This window comes from Diabrotica virgifera, chromosome 8, assembly GCF_917563875.1.
Source record: "Diabrotica virgifera virgifera chromosome 8, PGI_DIABVI_V3a".
Lineage (NCBI taxonomy): Eukaryota > Metazoa > Arthropoda > Insecta > Coleoptera > Chrysomelidae > Diabrotica > Diabrotica virgifera.
The window spans coordinates 123,112,491-123,128,834 of record NC_065450.1 but is presented as its reverse complement, the minus strand read 5'-3'; the positions used below and the strand labels follow the sequence as shown (position 1 = coordinate 123,128,834).

Here is a 16,344-nt window from a genome sequence, read left to right as displayed (position 1 = left end):
CTGATATATTTATACATAACTAGAAAGATTTAGCAACTAAACGCCATACTGTCTGTGTGCGCATGCGCGCAGTATTATGAAATTTTACTCTCAATCGCGCCTAGAGAAGTATAACTTTAAAAACGCTGCACGATTTTTGTCATGTTTAACGATTCTCCTAAAATAATAAAATGTATCACTCACATTCACCAATTACTATGAAATTTACATTGTTTGTGCTTAATCTTCAAAATCAATAACGTGAAATTTGGATTTTAAGTTTTGGTAGCAAATATGAGACATTTGAAATAAACGCTGAATTTAATCTGTCACATTACGAACAATCTAAACGCTTCTTTTCGATTACGCAAGTACAGTGCACAGATTCTAAATGTGCCGGTGGGGGATGGCGTCTATGCGCAGTATTATAGTCGGTGTATTATATAAAAAGTATTAGAAATAATGAAATAACAAATAATATAAAATTCGTTATTTCATTATTTCGAATACTTTCTCTGTCATACAACGACTCCTAATACTGCGCATTAGGGTGCATCGAAAAAATAAAAGTTGGAAATGTTATATCTAATAGCGTGAAAGAGTTGCTACTGTTATTTTTCAGCATATTAGTATTTTTAATTTTTTTTTCTAAGCGAATTTTCTGCCCCCCCCCCCCCAACGACCTTGAATTTAATTAAATATCTGATTTTTATGCAAAATTTCAATTTATATTATTTGGAATAAAATATGTGCTAACTCGATCTAAGATCAATTAAAGAAAACTTAAAATGTTGTCAATTACAAATTTAAACGATATTTAAAGTTTTATTTGTTTTTTCAGTCTCCCCAACCCCTTTGAAATGTCCCGCTTCGTGAGTCCGTGCGTGTAATTTTCACTTATGTTTGGTGCGATGCCTTGCTTTGTTGTTATTGTTGTTTGTAAATTAAAGATTTTTAAAATAGATAAACCACGACCATGGGGAATAAAATCAAGATGTGCTGTGAACCGCCACATTTTTGGGCAACCACCAAATATACCTGAAAATGTTTTACCGAAATACAAACAAGCGATGAAGTTTTGTGGTTGCAAGAGGATAAAAAACTCAGCAAGAAAGAACCAGAATTTTCTGGTATTGCCGACCAGGTTGCAATTTAATTGGAGGAAATATGGAAAAAGGCTTTAATTCCAATAATTTAACATACAAGAATTATTCAGCTTTTAAAAGCCTATCATGACAAATATATGAAACTTATGAAACCATTTGAGAAAAGGCAAAAGAGTGAATTTTACAAAAATAAAATTCAATGCTTTAAGAACAAAAGTAAAACTACAAGTTTCGATCTTGCAGCATTCAAATGTGCCACTCTGATTAATGGTCTTTGTAGCAAATCTAAAAAAGTGCCTCTGGGTGAGCGCGAATTTCTATTCAATCAAAGAGGTCCCAAAAAATGGTGATTAGCTCGATTGATAGGAAAAAAAAAACAAATATAATCAGAGAGAACAACGGTAAAAGAATAAATTTACCGACGCAAAGACAAAACTTTAGATCAAGTAAAAAACAGTACCAAGTTTTATGGTCAATCTATCGTGGAAGAACACATAACACTTGTGCATGAGCCAGGGTGCAAATATTTCGGATATAGGTGTTCGCTGTGTGGTATATCAGAAAGAATCAAATCCAGCTATTGCATGTGACGAATCAGTCGTAAATACTGGCGTTAAGGGTGATGATGAGCGTTAGAAGAACATCTTCTTAAAAAACCGCTTCAGTGGCTTGTATGTCTGGGACATTCGAATGATCTACCCCTTGGACATCAAAAGAAGTTTGCCAGTGATCAAATCAAGAAACGTTAGGGTCTTTAAACTTTCTCCCACAAAAATTTTGATTCAAACAACTACTTTGAGTTAAGCTTGTGACACAAGCTTCTCTAGCAGTTTGTGGAGCGTATTCGAGGGATAAACTCGAATTGATTCCAGAAAAACTATGCCTCACTTTAACGCTAAATTGGAAGATATCTTCGAATAGAATGCTTTTACCATATTTTTTTGTAATGTTTATATACCTAATTTTGTAATTTGCTTTATATTTCTTACAGTATTAAAAAACTTGTGTGACGTGAGGGAGACCGATAAGTTAGGCTATTTTGTTATAAAAAGAATGTTTTAGTATATTTTTCTTAAGTAAAATTTTTAATTGCCTTGTGAAACCAGAAAATACTTTCCAATTTAAACCGAATTTCTTTATTCAAGTTTCATAAGGTATTACATTCCCTTACAAAAGAAATTCGCATATTAATGTATTTTTTCAAATTTTTAGTTGCCGTGGGGGACAGAAAATATTTTTTTATTTCAACGCAATTTTACTAAAATACTAAATAGTGTGTTAGGCAACTTTAGTAAGCTATTACATTTTCGTTTCGAAATAAAAATTTTTTTGTCTGTTAACATTTTATTAAAATTTTTAATTGTCTTGGGGGGGGGGGGGACAGAAGAAATTTTCCAATTTCGAAAAAATTTTACCAAAATACTTAACAGTTGATTGGGCAACTTTTGTGAGGTATTACTTTTCCATCGCAAAAAAAAATTTTTTTTTCGCCTTTTTCGATGCACCCTACTGCGCATAGACGCCATCCCCGAGCGCCCGCCCTGTCATAAGCGCTGCATTAACAATTAAAAAACAATACAGACGGGGGTTGTGAATTGCATAGTGTAGAATTCCTTCCCCTTAGTCTTCACTGCAGCATCCATGTGCTTGCATATTGTAGAAGCCTTGGAGGCTGTCACCAGGAAATGGGCCAATAAAGTTTTTCAATTAAAAATCTTTTAAAAATATTTAATTTACAAATATTTTTATTAGGTTGAAAAACTTAGTCTTTTAAAAAACAATAGTTTAAAATAAAATAAGCCCAAAATACTCACCGGGAGCGGATACAAGAAGGTTTGAACTTTAATTTAGGCACTTGGTAACCTCAAAAATAATAGTTTTTACTGGTGCTTTTGGGCCATGAAAATAAAGATTTTTCGTTTTTTTCAATTTTAAATTGCTTATAACTCGAAAGCGATAATATTTAGAGAAAAATTACAAGATACCTTTTTTGTTCAGAATGGCCCAAAAAAACCTAAAAACCATTTGTACGGGCCAAAAATATTTGTTTTTGCAATTTGTTTAAACAAAAATTGTTTAAACAAATTGGGACCACTTTTCGCGTGAGCGACTTCTTGAACCTCATCCTGGGGTGTCTCACGAATGTGATTATGCAAAAAATCTCATGGGAATTTTTTTTCAACGAAGCCGACGTATTCGCCTTGTCTCTATAGTTTCTGTTTATTCTGTGTATTTTTCTTTACACCCTTTCTTGCTTCCTTACACATTTCCTTGTTCGCCTGTTTATCATTTTTACTATTTTTTGGTTCTATTTCCTTAGTTTACAACAACTGCTCACATTTGGCAACGAATCAATCTATTTTATTAGATCTAGACTTCTTTTCAAGCGCTACTTGGCAAATTTTATAGTCTAAGTCTAAGACCTAAGATACGATATACGGTCGATTTACACCGATCTGTGTAATGGATAAAAATTATTGGATATGTAATTTATGTACCATGTTAACAATTACAAAAAACAAGGGTTGCCCGATCTAATCTTGTTCTAACTATACTATGATTAATAATTAAAAATGACATTTTTTTTTATAAATTAAAAAAAAATTTTCGACCCGGGCAGATATTATTTCAGATATTTTAGGTCATTCTAAACGAAAAAGCTCTATTGTAATTTTAGTATGATAGAATTGATCCAAAAGTTGGCATAACCCAGACATCCAAAGTGAAAGTTATCCTCCTAGACCAAATTGTTCTATATGGTCCACATAATGTTCAGAAAAAAGTCACACCATTTTGAGCGTCGGGTTTGGGAGGGGGGGAGGGAGGAGAAATCGGTAAATTCGTAGTTTTTTACGTTTTTCGTCAATATTTCTAAAACTGTGCGGTTTATCGTGAATAACCCTCTATACAAAAATGTTCTACATTAAATTTGAAATAAAAAAGGTCTTAATATCTTATTATTAAGGGAATTAAAACTTGAGACTGTCATGTTAGGTTGGGCGTAGATTTACGCTCCTGCTATGTCTAGGACTCGAATGTTGTTTTTTGATTGGAATGTGTCTGAAGATATTCAACCTCTCATCTTCACTGATGAGCCCAGAGAGGTTGAAGAGGGCGAAACACATTTCTAAGAACTGGTGTTTGTATCTTTGATTCTATTCAGAAAATTTTTCCCAGCCCGAAATGGTGGACGTGTGAATTATTCGTAAGGGGATTTTTCCACATTCTCTATTTCATTTGTTTGATTATACATATATATATATATATATATATATATATATTGTACAAATAATATATTGTACAACCAATATACAAATTGGTTGCATTGCTCCTGTTTAGCTATATCATACTGATGACGACTAATAAGTCAGAAACACGTGTCTATGGTTGCATTCCATCTTGTGCATATTTTGTTTTTTATATATATATATATATATATATATATATATATATATATATATATTATTGTGTTTCAATTTATCGATCAAAGATAGAATAAAATTTTTTTTTAATATAACGCGGGCACATAAATTTGATCCACCCTGTACATTGATTTGTAACTATTTATTATAAGTAGTTTTTAAGAAGTGATTTATCGTTAGTAAGTTTTTTCCCTGAAAAATAAAACATTAGGAAAGAAAGTGATATGAATAGACCATAATTGTTCAGGGTATTTGGAGATTATAACGGTGTTTTGTTATGCATGCCACAGTAATTAGTTCTTAGGAAATTGAGGTAAAGATATTTTGGAATTTTAAATATGTTTGTTTAATGATAGGAATATTTAGATAATTATAATTTCCGAAAAGTCATAAGTTGAGTAGGAATATTTTTGAAAGAATGACTGTTTTGTTTTCGAATGTAAAGAGAGGAAGGTGGGGAGATAAATGTTTCTGATTGGCTAGGCACTTTGGAATGGGGAAAGTTTTGTTTTGAATGTTGAGATAGTTTTGGAAGGAGGAACTCATTATGTTATTGGCATCGCTGAAGAGCAGTCAACGTTTTCGTGGATAGTTAAATAGCAAGTACCAGTGGGTGTTTTGATAGTGGAGAATAGAGCTGAAAAGTGGAACGAGGGACAGATCAAATTGAGACGAAATACCTTTTTGATTCTGTATTATTGTGAGAAGGAGAGGAGAGAAATTTTGGAGTTTGTGTTTTGTTGGAGAATTGGTGCTGGTATGCTGATAGATTTGAAGCTGGAGAACGGAGAGGGCTTTGATGGGTAGCCTAACATAGTCAACGAGGGAGAGCTGTTTTGGGTCAAGAGAAGACATCAGAGAGAGTGAAGCAAAAGGTCAGTCAATTTATGTGAAAGATATTTTTATGTTCGGAAACTAAAATTTTGAGTAAAAGCATATGAATTAAGATTCCAATATTTCAAAAAGTAAATAGGAAGTATAGGTAATGTGCGAATACCTAAATTTGTTTGTTTAGCTTGTTTTATCAAAGTCATCGGGAACAAACCGATAAATTGTTTTTTTAACTAGAATAAATTTAAGTGGTAAAAATTTCATTCGGACAGCTGTGTCCACAGATTTTAAATTTGATCAATTTTTAGAGTATTGATTTTGATAATAAAATTCTTTATGCTTATTTTATATTTCTATTTAATTCCTTTTCCTAATATTTTTTCCCGATTAGAACCAACTAAGAGATACTGAAACCACGAGAGAAGATAAGTATAACATAAGATAATTTAGATATTTTTTTGTATTATAAAAAAGGCACCCTGAGATTTTTTATTAATTTTTTTGTATGATTTGCGACAATTGGATAAGTGATTAAATAATTAATTGGAGTAATCAAATAAAGATTAAGTGATATTAAAGTAATAAAAAGTAGATCAAAACAACATGGCGAGCCAACGTGTGGTGTGAAGGTATCTCTGGTTGTGAATTTGAAGGAATAGGAAACGGAAAAACAGGTGAAGGAAAATTTATTTGCCCGTCGGAAGAAGTTGATATATGTAAAATTTATGAAATATTTTGTTTGGAGTTATTTTTATCTAGGTACAGTTTTACATATTTATTTTATTTTTGATTGATTTGAATTTTGATAAATTTAAAAATTTGTGATAAATTGATTATATTTGGGGAGAGAAAAATTTTCGTCTCTACAGCATACAAAGTATTTTCGAATTTCGTATCAGGCGGGGATAAATTTTAACTACATGTCGATAACAACCAGAAGCAAAAGCAAAGAAAACAAAAGACAAGAAGAACATTTGGGACAAGAAGAACATATAGAACAAGAATACATTTTCGAAACAACAATCATGGCATCAGAACAACAGGAATTATCAGGAATAGATAAATTATTACAACTGATGCAACTCCAGTCACAAACAATGGATGAAAATCAACGTGAAACGAAACAAGCCATGGAAGAAACATAAACGAAAATGGATAAAATGGATAAAAATCAGGAGAAAACATCAAACAAAATGGATAAAGTGGATCAAAAAATGGATGAAACACAACAAAAAATGGATAAAATGCAAGAAAATCAGGAAGAAACAAAACAAGCAATAGAAGAGAACAATAAGAAAATAGAGTATAAAATAGAGCATAGAAAAGTATGAAAAGGAAATAAAAGGATGTTTGACAACAATGAAAAACGAGATAGAACAACAAGAAATGAAAATTAAAGATCACATGCAAGAACAAGAAACGAGAATGAAGGATCACATGAAAGAACAAGAAATGAAAATTCAAAATAAAATGGAGGAGTTAACAAATTGCCAGAAAAAGGAACTAGAAAATTTGGAAAATAAGTTGGAAAATGCATTACAAGAAGACAGGCGAGAAATAGAAAGAAAAGTGGAAAAAAGAATCACAGAAATAGAAAAACAAGTCACCGAAAACAAGACGCAACAGAATTTCGGAGAAAGAAGGGAAACGATTATCCATAGTACAGAGGATGTGAAAAGAAGATTTGGCGGGGATGTAAAAAAATTACACCCAGTAATTTTCATAAATAATTTAAAAAAAAAGTACAATACATCGGTGACTTCGAAACAGCCAAAGAAACGATAAGGGACCATCTTAAAGATGAGGCGAGTTTATGGTTTGATAGCAAAGAAGAAGAATTGGACAATTGGCATACATTCGAACAAAAGTTCCTGAGTTATTTCTGGGGGAAAATACAACAGCTAGAAATAAACAAGGAGTTGCAAAATGGGAGATACCATGATAGAATGGGTATTTCAGAAAAAACATACGCATTACAATTATACAACAATGCAAAACACCTACAGTACAATTATTCGTCCGAACAGCTAGTAGAACTGATAGCCAGACATTTTGAAGATACCTTGCCTTAGAAGATCACATAACGTTACAAAACTACAAAGATATCGACAGTTTGTGCCAATTCTTACAAATACGAGAAGCAAAAATGAGAGAAAGAGAAATAAGAAGATCGCAACAAAATTATAGACAACGCGAAAATCAAGACTATAGAGATAGAAGACAAAACTTTAGGAGAGATTATACAAGAAGAGAATTTATTCCGAGGAGGGAAAACGAAAATATAGACAACGGAAAAGGAAACTATGAACAAAGAAATCGGCAATGGAATGAAGACAGATATCGAGAAAACTAGAATAGAAATAACACCCGCACATATCAAGAAGACAGAAATGATAATAGAAGGAATGAACAGGAAAATCGTGGAAACCGATACGGGTCCGACAGACCAAGAGAAAATAGAAGAGCGGTAAACAATACGCAAATAGGTGAATATGAGGATGAGAGACAAAGCGACGGAAGAAGAAGCGAAGAAGAACAGCAAGCGTCTTTTCACGAAGGCGCTCACTAAACACAAAGGAACAAACAGGAATTTTTTGTCACCCGAAGGAATTTATTAAATTGGCAGGAAATAATGATAAAAGAAAATTTAAAATTTGTAGATGGTTTTATCAATGAAAAACCGATTAAAATTATGATTGATACTGGTTCGGAAATTACATTGATTAACAGGAAATTAATAGAAGAGGTTGATTTAACGAATTTAATTTACAAAATTCCCAGGGTAAATTTAGTGGGCGCAAATAAACAGACTTTGGCAACAATAAATGAAGGAATACGAATAAAGGTTCGATTGGGGAAGAAATTTTATGCACTACAATGTGTTATAATGCCGAACATGATATGATATGATCGTAGGAGTGGATGAATTGTCAGAAAAACATGTGGTGATAAATTTCAAAAATAACACGATGAAAATCACAGAGGGAAAAGAAGAAGAACAGGACATTCTGGAAATGGACAAGGAACATGAGAAACGGAAAAAGGATAATGTAGACAAAAAACAAACGGTGGAAATGAATTTGGCAATGAAGCAAGGACAGAAAAGAAAGAGGAGAAAGCAGCAGAAGATAAGTAAAGACAATGAAGCCTGGGATTCCTCGAAAAAAGAGATGAGCCCAGAAGAAGAAAAATAAGAAAAAAGATTGACAAAAGAAAATGAAGTTTGGGATTTCTCAAAAGAAGAGATGAGCCCAGAAGAAAAAGAGATCAGAATAGAAAAAGAAGGCGAAATAGATATCATTGAAACTGTGGTATTTGAAGAAGAAGTATGCAAAATGGAGGAGGCAGAATACACAATAAACATTTGTAAAGAATCGGAGGAAAAAGAAATAAAATTGATATGTGGAGAAGAAAAGGAGAAGGAACTGCGTGAAATATTGAGGGAGTATGAAAATTTAATAAATGAAGAAAACAGAGTAGTTATACAAGAAGAGAAAACGAAAATAGAGACAACGGAAGAGGAAACTAAGGACAAAGAAATCGGCAATGGAACGAAGACAGATATCGAGAAAACCAGAATAGAAATAACACCCGCACAAATCAAGAAGACAGAAATGATAATGGAAGGAATGAACAGGAAAATCGTGGAAACCGATACGGGTCCGACAGACAAAGAGAAAATAGAAGAGCGGTAAACAATACGCAAATAGGTGAATATGAGGATGAGAGACAAAGCGACGGAAGAAGAAGCGAAGAAGAACAGCAAGCGTCTTTTCACGAAGGCGCTCACTAAACACAAAGGAACAAACAGGAATTTTTTGTCACCCGAAGGAATTTATTAAATTAGCAGGAAATAATGATAAAAGAAGTGGAGTAAATTTAAAATTTGTAGATGGTTTTATAAATGAGAAACCGATTAAAATTATGATTGATACTGGTTCGGAAATTACACTGATTAACAGGAAATTAATAGAAGAGATTGATTTAACGAATTTAATTTACAAAATTCCCAGGGTAAATTTAGTGGGCGCAAATAAACGGACTTTGGCAACTATAAATGAAGGAATACGAATAAGGATACGATTGGGCAAGAAATTTTATGCACTACAATGTGTTATAATGCCGAACATGATACATGATATGATCGTAGGAGTGGATGAATTGTCAGAAAAACATGTGGTGATAGATTTCAAAAATAATACGATGAAAATCACAGAGGAAAAAGAAGAAGAACAGGACATTCTGGAAATGGACAAGGAACATGAGAAACGGAAAAAGGATAATGTAGACAAAAAACAAACGGTGGCGATGAATTTGGCAATGAAGCAAGGACAGAGAAGAAAGAGGAGAAAGTAGCAGAAGATAAGTAAAGACAATGAAACCTGGGATTCCTCGAAAAAAGAGATGAGCCCAGAAGAAGAAAAAAGAGTGACAAAAGAAAATGAAGCTTGGGATTCCTCAAAAGAAGAGATGAGCCCAGAAGAAGAAAAGAAAGAAGAAGAAGAAAAAATATTGACAAAAGAAAATGAAGCTTGGGATTTCTCAAAAAAAGAGATGAGCCCTGAAGAAGAAAAAGAAGAAAAAAGATTGACACAAGAAAATTGAGCTTGGGATTCCTCAAAAGAAGAGACGAGCCCAGAAGAAGAAGAGATCAGAATAGAAAAAGAAGGCGAAAGAGATACCATTGAAACTGTGGTATTTGAAGAAGAAGTATGCAAAATGGAAGAGGCAGAATACACAATAAACATGTGTAAAGAATCGGAGGAAAAAGAAATAAAATTGATATGTGGAGAAGGAAAGGAGAAGGAACTGCGTGAAATATTGAGGGAGTATGAAAATTTAATACTCGTAAATGAGGAAAACAGAGTAGCCAAAAAGTATGAACATTCATTTGAGGTTAAAGACTTAGGAAATTTTCGATCGAAAACTTACCCCATCCCATATAAGTACCGACAAGAGGTGAAAGGAGAAATCAATAAAATGTTAGAAGATCAAATCATAGAGAGATGTGACTCGCCGTATGTCAACCCAATCGTGATTGTTAAAAAAAGCAGTGGAGAATTGAGGCTATGTTTGGATGCCCGGAATATAAATCAACACACGGTATCTCAATATGAATCACCTCTCAACATCGAGGCTATTTTTGGGAGAATTACAGGATCACATATTTTTTCCAAAATTGACTTACAACATAGTTTTTGGTTGATACCGTTAGCAGAAAAATGTAGAAACTACACCGCTTTTTCAATCGATGGTATTGTGTACCGATTTAAAGTAGTGTCTTTTGGGTTACAAAGTGCTTGTGCAGCACTGGTAAGAGCTCTCCATACAATATTGAACAGGTATGAAGATTTTATAGTACCCTATATCGACGACTAACTAATTTTTTCACCAGATACATCGAGTCATTTGAAACACATAAAAATTATCTTAGAAGAGTTGGACAAGGCCGGATTAAAATTGAATATTGAAAAATGTCAATTTTTTCAAAAAGAAGTGACATATTTGGGTTTTAAATTGGAAACAAAAACAGTTAGTTTAGCCGAGGACCGGGTAAAACTCATAGATGAATACCCAAGGCCAACGAATTTGAAAACATTGAGAGGTTTTCTTGGGACCATCAACTATTTCAAAAAACTAATTCCTGATTTGAGCCAGAAGGAGATTCCATTGATAAAATTATTGAAGAAAGGTGTTAAATGGAATTGGAAAGAAGAACAAGAGAAAGCTTTCCAAATATTAAAAGAAGAATTCTCGAAAGGAACTAAAATATATCATCCCATGTACAATTTACCTTTCATATTACGAACTGATGCATCCATCCAAAAATTCGCGGGAGTTTTGTCGCAAATACAAAACAACCAAGAAGTGCCAATTTGTTTTATTTCCCGGGTGACAAAAACACACGAAAGAAAATACAGTGTGACTGAATTAGAGTTTGCTAGCGTACTTTTTTGTGTAAATAAATTAAGATTTTATCTATTAGGAGCAAGTTTCTTGTAAAAGGTATATATTAAAATACCCTAAATAAGGGACACAATACAAAACGTTTTCGGATTAAGGAATCCATCATCAGTGTTTAAAAGCCAAAATTTGCATGCCTGAGCCACCAAAATGTATAGGGTAAAAACCCTTTAAATGTAAATAATAAAGTTATTTTACATATTTATATAAAATTCATCGGATGTTATAGATAGACCTGGATGTTACCCAGGGCAACACAGGACTTGCAAATTTTGGCTTTTAAACACTGATGATGGATTCCTTAATCCGAAAACGTTTTGTATTGTGACCCTTATTTAGGGTATTTTAATATATACCTTTTACAAGAAACTTGGTATTTTTGTGATTTATGGTATACAGCCAGCTACAGGAAGTTTATTTTCCTCGTGGATTTTAAACATATTTTGGTGATGGTCGATATATTCTCAAAATACGTAAAGTTATACAGTTGCCGTACGACAAAGGGGGAAGAAATAATGAGAAAGATTGACAATTTTATAGCCACCGTAGGAACACCAAGAAGAATTCTCTTAGACAACGCAACGTATTTCCGGAGTGAGCGTTTCAAGGGACAGCTTCAAGACAGGGGAATAGGGACAAATTTTGTCAGTATCCGACATCCTCAAAGTAATCCTTCAGAGCGTTTTATACAGGAGACTACGAAATTCCTTCACATTGCTGCAAATGGACAACATCGACGATGGGATAGGAAAGTGGCAGAAATAGAAAACTACTTAAACACCATTCCAAGTACGGTGACAAAAGAGACTCCGGAATATATCATGAAGGGTGTTATGCCAGTACGGCCATGGGAAGAACCTGAACAGAGGGAATACCAACGAGTTTTGGAAACTGTGCAAAGGAGGCTGCAGCGCAGTAATGAGAAATATCTCCAAAGACAAAATCATAATAGGAGACGACGACCAGTGACTTTTCAGAAGGGAGAAAAGGTGATTGTAAGGGCATTACGAGTATCAAATCTCACTGGGGATGTTTGCGCAAAACTAATGCCTATTTTCGAGGGTCCATACATCGTGCAAAATGAAAATGGAATAAACAGTTATGTTCTGAGGCATGTGGAACAGAAAAGATACGAGGAGTTTACAATATCCATGATGTGTACAAATACCACGAATAAGGACAAATGCATAAAATTTAAGGTAGGATAAGAGAATTAGGTTAGGATAACATGATAACAAAAAAAATTTGTTGTCGAGAGAAAATCATTCTTTTCGTTGCACTAATTAATAACGATTTTATCTCAAAACAAGGCGGGGATGTTATTGTGTTTCAATTTATCAATCAAAGATAGAATAAAAATTTTAATTTTTTTTAATATAATGCACATAAATTTGATCCTCCCTGTACATTGATTTGTAACTATTTATTATAAGTAGTTTTTAAGAAGTGATTTATCGTTAGTAAGTTTTTTCCCTGAAAAATAAAACATTAGGAAAGAAAGTGATATGAATAGACCATAATTGTTCAGGATATTTGGAGATTATAACGGTGTTTTGTTATGCATGCCACAGTAATTAGTTCTTAGGAAATTGACGTAAAAAAAGTTTGGAATTTTAAATATGTTTGTTTAATGATTAATTATATTAATATTTAGATAATTATAATTTCCGAAAAGTCATAAGTTGAGTAGGAATATTTTTGAAAGAATGACTGTTTTGTTTTCGAATGTAAAGAGAGGAAGGTGGGGAGATAAATGTTTCTGATTGGCTAGGCACTTTGGAATGGGGAAAGTTTTGTTTTGAATGTTGAGATAGTTTTGGAAGGAGGAACTCATTATGTTATTGGCATCGCTGAACAGTCAACGTTTTCGTGGATAGTTAAATAGCAAGTACCAGTGGGTGTTTTGATAGTGGAGAATAGAGCTGAAAAGTGGAACGAGGGACAGATCAAATTGAGACGAAATACCTTTTTGATTCTGTATTATTGTGAGAAGGAGAGGAGAGTAATTTTGGAGTTTGTGTTTTATTGGAGAATTGGTGCTGGTATGCTGATAGATTTGAAGCTGGAGAACGGAGAGTGCTTTGATGGGTAGCCTAACATAGTCAACGAGGGAGAGCTGTTTTGGGTCAAGAGAAGACATCAGAGTGAGTGAAGCAAAAGGTCAGTCAATTTATGTGAAAGATATTTTTATGTTCGGAAACTAAAATTTTGAGTAAAAGCATATGAATTAAGATTCCAATATTTCAAAAAGTAAATAGGAAGTATAAGTAATGTGCGAATACCTAAATTTGTTTGTTTAGCTTGTTTTATCAAAGTCATCGGGAACAAACCGATAAATTGTTTTTTTAACTAGAATAAATTAAGTAGTAAAAATTTCATTCGGACAGCTGTGTCCACAGGTTTTAAATTTGATCAATTTTTAGAGTATTGATTTTGATAATAAAATTCTGTATGCTTATTTTATATTTCTATTTAATTCTTTTTTTTTAAAAGGCACCCTGAGATTTTTTATTAATTTTTTTGTATGATTTGCGACAATTGGATAAGTGACTAAATAATTAATTGGAGTAATCAAATAAAGATTAAGTGATATTAAAGTAATAAAAAGTAGATCAAAACAATATATTCCTCATTAACAATTAAAAAAACATGTTTTAAAATAAAACATGGCTAAAATACTTATCGCGACCTGATAGAAAAAGGTTTCAACTTGAATTTATGTACTTGATGGTTACAAATATGATATTTTTTACTTGTGTTTTTGATCCTTTATAACTCGAAAACGATCAACTTTTATTTAGAGAAAAATTACAAAAGACCTTTTTTGTTTAGAATGATCCAAAAAATCTGAAACAATATCTGCCCGGGTCGAATTTTTTTTAAATTCATAAAACAAATGCCATTTTTAATTATTAATTAATTATAGCTAGAACAAGATTGGATCTGGCAACCCTTGTTTTTTGTAATTGTTAACATTCTAAATTACATATCCAATAATTTTTATCCATTAAACAGATCTGTGAAATTGACCTTATATCGGATCCTCTACTATTACTTGATATTAGATATTATAATATATGCTATTCTAATTTTTCTAACCTATAATTTCGTTCCTCCTGAAATAGTTCTTACCCAGAAATCCGAACGCAGCTTCTATTTGCTTCCCGAACATTTTACTTCAGGAGATGATTTGTTAATTGGAAAAAGTCATTGCATTATTACGGCCTGAAAATATTTTCAGACATTTAATACCTGAATGCCTTTTTTAGCATAATGTCCTGCACGATTTAACCAACACAGGCCAGGATCCCTACTGTTTAAGACTGCCCTATAAGCTAACTTATTGTTGCTCTTATCCCGCCAATAAGAAATACTTCTTTGTATGGAATACCTAATATTCTTTTTTCAAAAAATTCAAATTTCTAAAAATTCAATAAAATAAGTATTTCCTTTTATACGACATATGAATTAGTATTTTAATTAGAAAATAAGCCACAATTTAAGTTGGAAATTGATTTTATTGACGTGTCGACTTCCACTTCCAAAATATTGAAATATTTTGTATTTTGACAATGATTTCCGAAGTGAAAGTCGAAACGTCAATAAAATAATTTCCAACTTAAATTGTGGCTTATTTCCCAATTAAAATAGTAAATTAGATGAGATGCCACAAACAAAGCCTCAGAACGATATACATATTTGTATATTGATAACGTGATTCCAATGACTAGATATGGAACATGGATAACACCGATTCATACAAAAGATGATAGTAGAAAATACAAACGACTTCTCTTTTTCTTCTTTCTTCTTTGAGTACTCTGTCCGGTTATCGAACGTTAGCGATCTTATTGGCAATAATAACTTTATTTACGGCGGCTCGAAACAGATTAGCGGTGGTCTCTTGATACCACTCCCGGAGATTTCGGAGCCAGGATGTTCTTCTTCGGCCTGGGCCTCTTCTTCCGGCGATCCCTGTAATATGACGTGTAGAAGGTTATACTCTCTGGGTGTCTCATTACATGGCCGAAATATCGTAACTTTCGAATATTTATTGTTTTTTTATACGTTTTCTTTACTTCTCTGAATCCCACTATGTATTTTGGAATTATCAATGTCGTCATTAATACAATATTCTCAAGCCATCTAACTCTTTGCTTTTTAAGTTTATGTGCACTTGCGGATTTTCCATACATATTTTTAATTTCTTTATTTGTTCGTCTACTCCAAACCCCATCTTTGTTCTTGATTCCGCCATAAATAATTTATCTATTACATACTTTCTATCTTATGTAGTGCAAAAAAAACAAATTTGGGATAAACAACTAGAATCACTTTTAAACTATCTGATGAATCGGTCTCAAATATTGAGGGTTTGTTAGTAACCCAAATATCCAACGTTGGGAGAAATACCAAAGTTCTCGGTTAATTTTAATAATAGTTATTAACAAATACCGAGTTTGCCTTATTTTGCAGTTTGCGAAGCAACAAATTGACTGTTTAACTTTCAAAAATCGCCATTTTGAACCTTTTTTAATGTTTTAAAAAATCAAATTTTGTAATTTTATGTCAACTACATATTTAGCTTTTTAATGGGGTGCAAAAATCTAAAAATCGAACTCGTGGTAACGGAAACAGGTGGAAACTCGGTGAAAACAGGTAGGTTTTCTTTCTTTAGGTCAACAATAACTAAAAGAGTTGTAATAATAAGAGGGACTAATTTATGACCATATTATCTATCAATACGAAAAACAAACTACATATTGGAAGGAAGTGAATGTTTCAAATTCATTCCAGGATATTGCTAAAACGATGCGGCAACATTGCACACTAAAGAAAACATTTCAAATCCAATTCATTATTTCATTTACTTTAATTCACTTGTGGAAGTGGTTGTGTTGTGTTGTGCTTGTTCTGTTTACATTCTGTGTACATAGGTCTAAAATCAACAGGTGAGAACCGCTTAAAATTATGCTCATGAAACATTTACTAATTCTTGTGTATATTCTGTAAATAATTTAACGCAATGTTATATTTTTCAT

General features: G+C 32.7%; 1 protein-coding gene across 2 annotated transcripts in view; it reads left to right on the top strand.

Moving 5' to 3' along the window:
- The first annotated feature begins 16,112 nt into the window (after positions 1-16,112).
- Positions 16,113-16,344, top strand: part of LOC126889822 (sulfhydryl oxidase 2-like) — a 155,375-nt gene continuing 155,143 nt past the window's right edge. For both annotated transcript variants that reach the window (XM_050658498.1, XM_050658497.1), the window contains exon 1: positions 16,113-16,254. The gene's annotated coding sequence lies outside the window, so the exon portion shown is untranslated. The remainder of the gene's footprint in view (positions 16,255-16,344) is intronic.